The sequence below is a fragment of the Akebia trifoliata genome, chromosome 13, assembly GCF_017979445.1.
Source record: "Akebia trifoliata isolate Shusen 1 chromosome 13, ASM1797944v1, whole genome shotgun sequence".
NCBI classification, from domain to species: Eukaryota; Viridiplantae; Streptophyta; class Magnoliopsida; order Ranunculales; family Lardizabalaceae; genus Akebia; species Akebia trifoliata.
In genome coordinates this window covers 28060114-28064392 of record NC_141387.1, presented here as the reverse complement: position 1 = coordinate 28064392, position 4279 = coordinate 28060114, and positions in this window count along the sequence as shown.

Genomic DNA, 4279 nt, shown 5'->3' with positions numbered 1-4279 from the left:
CTATTTCCATCTCTTCTCAACCACTAGTGCCCAACCAAAATGAAGTACCTAGACATCCCATGGTAACTAGAACCCAAATTGGAAAATGCAAACCTAACTCCCGTTATGCACTTGTTTCTGTTACTAATGACAATCATCTTGAACCAACTTGTTATAGTCAGGCCATTAAGCAACCTGAATGGAGGCAGGCTATTAGTGCAGAATTTAATGCTCTTCAACAATCAGGGACATGGTCTCTTGTTCCTCTGAAGCCTCATATGCACGTGCTCCCTAATAAATGGGTATTCAAACTTAAGCGAAAATCTGACGGATATGTGGAGTGATATAAAGCCCAACTAGTTGCAAATGGTTTTCACCAACAAGAAGGGTTGGACTACACGGAGACCTTCAGTCCCGTGGTGAAACATACCACTATACGTACAGTTTTTGCATTGGCTATTCATCAAAATTGGCCCATCCGATAAATCGATGTTCAAAATGTGTTCCTTCACGGCATTCTTAATGAAGAAGTTTATATGGGCCAACCCAAGGGATTTGAAGATCCTAATTTTCCTTCTCATGTGTGTCGGCTTCAAAATCAATTTATGGCTTGAAACAAGCACCTCGTGCTTGGTTTCAACGCTTTTCTGATTATCTACAGACGATTGGCTTCATTGAGTCAAAAGCGGATTATTCTCTCTTTGTTTATCATAAAGATGAAGTGTTTATCATTCTCTTGATTTATGTTGATGATATTCTCATCACTGGAAATAATATCGCTCAGATTTCACAACTTATTTCTGATCTTGGCAAGAATTTTGCAATGAAGGATCTAGGTCACTTGAACTATTTTCTTGGTCTCGAAGTTCAATTTGCAAACGAGGGACTTTACCTAACACAAACCAAATATGCCGTTGATCTATTGAAACGTCTTCATATAGAGAATGCTAAACCATACAGCACCCCTGCTACAGGTGGCAAAAAGATGGAACCATTTGATGGGGAACCTCTTGATGATCCAACTGAGTATCGAAGTGTTGTAGGAGCTCTACAATATCTTACCTTAACTCGTCTTGATCTCACCTTTGCTGTCAATCAAGTTTGCCAACATATGCATCGACCAACAACCTCGCATTGGACAGCGGTTAAACGTATCCTTCGATATGTTAAAGGATCAATCAATGAAGGATTGTTGTTTCAACCTGGAAACTTAAAACTAGAAGCATGTTTTGATTATGCCGGTAACCCTGTAGATCGTCGATCAACTGGTGGAAATTGCATCTACCTTGGTAGCAACCTCATTTCTTGGAGCTCTAAGAAACAATCCATCGTTTCCCGATCAAGCACAGAGTCTGAATATCAACAACTCGCACTCACTGCTGCTGAAATATCTTGGTTGCGCCAATTACTACGAGATCTACATCTCTACCTTACCACATCACCTCTGATTTGGTGTGATAATGTCAGTTCCATTTCCTTAGCTTCCAATCCTGTTTTTCTTGCAAGAACAAAGCATTTAGAAGTCGATTACCATTATGTCCGCGAGAAAGTTGTTCGTAATGAACTTGACGTTCAATACATCACCACAATCGAACAAGTTGCCGACATTTTTACTAAAGGTCTAGCTCCAGCTCGGTTTCATAGTCCAAAATCCAAGCTTATGGTCCGTTCTCGGCCTCTTAGCTTGCGGGGGAGTGATAAACCAGTTGACTTGGTCATCAAATCAATTGACTCAGTGACAACTCATAGTGACTCAGACATGACTACTAAATCCAAGATTCCCTCTACAGCAGTTGGAAAGTTTCCTTAAACACCTCATACAGCAGTTGGAAAGTTTCCTTAAACACCTCAATCTCATTTTGTAATGTGTTGTCATATACAATTAGTTTCTTTATTTTCTTTTCCTTGATTAAAGGTATCCCTGCAAATCAGTGATTATGATTGGGATTGTTCATGTATAATAACTTCTATAGAGAATGTGGAAAAGTACAGGAAAATTACCTCAAATCTTTCAAGTACAAATCATATCTTCCATTGATATGAACGATTTTTTCTTCCACTTATTCACTAAGTCTGCTCATGAAAGACTGAAACCTATTAAGAAGGAAATCAAGGGATTTAATCTAAGTTTCTCTCGAATGGAGGGATGGGATGTTATATTCAAAGAACCATCTAGTTTTTATAAGACTTCAAACCTGTTTTGAATTAATTCTACTGTAAGTAAAAAACCAAGACCTCAAATCATATGAAAACACAACATATTCACTGCCCACATGGTATTTTCCACGAAGGCTGGCATAGCATAGGCATACATAAACAACTTTTAAATGATATCCTAAAGTGCCAATCCATTGAAGCTCGAATTTCCCTCCATTTCTTTGTGATATCCTGAAGGGATTTCCATTATTTGGCGGTAGTGAAAGAAATCTAAATGATATTGAGATTGAATAAGACTAACCTTTTATATGTTGAGGCTAAATAAATTGAATCCATCTCAATGTTTGGGCTTGTCTATTGGGTGTGATCAAGCTCTTTAATTGAATCATTAAAGGAGTTTGCTAGTCTATTGGAGCATTCATGTTTTCTCTTGGGACTCTGTTCGTTATAGGTGTGCAAGTTAATCCGGTTCAAACTGAGAACTAAATCAAATTGAGAGTGTTGGGCTGGTTTGGTTTGGTTTGGTTTGGAGTGAGTACAGATTTGGTTTTGGGTTAAAAAAAGGTAGAATCGAATGGTTCGGTTCGATTCTTGTAAGGAATCGAACCAACTTGAGAACCCAACCTATATGAGTTGAAATCATTAAGAAGACTTCAAGTGATGACACTCTCTGTGAATAATCTAACGGTGTGAATTGTATCTCCAGCCATTTTATTGAACTCAGATTTCTTAATTACTATTAATTGTTTCCTGTTGTGGGCTTTTCTTAATTTGTATCAAAAAAATTTCATTTCAGACCACAGAGATTGGAAAGGCTGTGAACCCTCTTCAAAAGCACAAGTCAAAGCAGATTCATAGTATTGCTTGTTATTTCCTCATGTATGAAATAAGCAACAACAGATGATTGTGGCTATTTGCAAAAGTAGATATCTCTACTGATGAATTTTTATTTGAGATGTTTAAAAGGAATGTTGCTGGTCTCATTGTGGCTAAGAAACCAAATGATTCGATGGAAAGTTTTAGAGTCCCTTACATTTTAGTAGACTACGAACTTGGAACTTAGCTATTGAGATACATTCGATCTTCTAGGTGAAGAGTATAAACCATATATTCATATGTATCCATACGTTCATCAATCTGAATCATTCAAATATAACAACATATCACTCTGATCTACATTGATTGATAAATCGTAGATCTCTTCATCTATTGTTGAACCCTACCAATATTATTATTGGTAACCCAATATCAACGACGATTGCTTGACTTTCTTCTCAGCGACCTAATTCTTTGGTGCCTACGATTCTAGAGGTAAGCTTATTATGTAAAGTTTTAGAGAGTTTTTTTTTTTTTTTTTTTCAAAATCTTATCCTCTGTTTAGGCTGATAATTTCATTTTTAAAAAAAATTAACTTGAAGATGAAAAGTATAGTTTATCTCACTAAATAATTTTTTTCAACAGCATGGGTGATTGATCCATACAGAGAGCTTATATTTGTTGAGGGAGACACTCAAAACCTTGTTGATCTATACGGAGAGCCTATATTTGTCGAGGGAGACACTCAAAAACTTGCTGATCAATTAGATTTTGGACGTGGTGGTTCAAACCCGAATAGAGCTTCTGACCATTGTCTGGTCTATGACATGGGCACAACTGACTACATAGAGTGTCCTAAAATGACCAATTATATCTTTTTTAATAAAAAAAATTGAAAAACGACTGTCCTAGGCTGTTGTTAAAATAAAAACTTTCCGACTGATTAAACGACGACCATGGACAATTGTTTTTTCCAATAGACAAAAACCGTCATTTTTTACGATGAATATTGACAGTCCTTTGACAATAGCAACTATGTTTTTAACGACAGTATTTTCATCGGTAGAAGCAGTCATTTTCATATATAACAATGGCCCAAACCTATCATTTTGGGTGCATTTTGATGTAGTGGATGTCAGCTTTTCCACCTAATGGCCTATGTCCTATTGGCTTTACATGTTCATCATTTGTTTTTCACATTATCGTCACCCAACATAACACATATCTTAATCAAAAGAAATCTATCTTATTTGTATACTTTAGAAAAATAATGCCTCATATACTGACATAATCATCATTTATTCATTTTTATTTGTTAACATTGTAC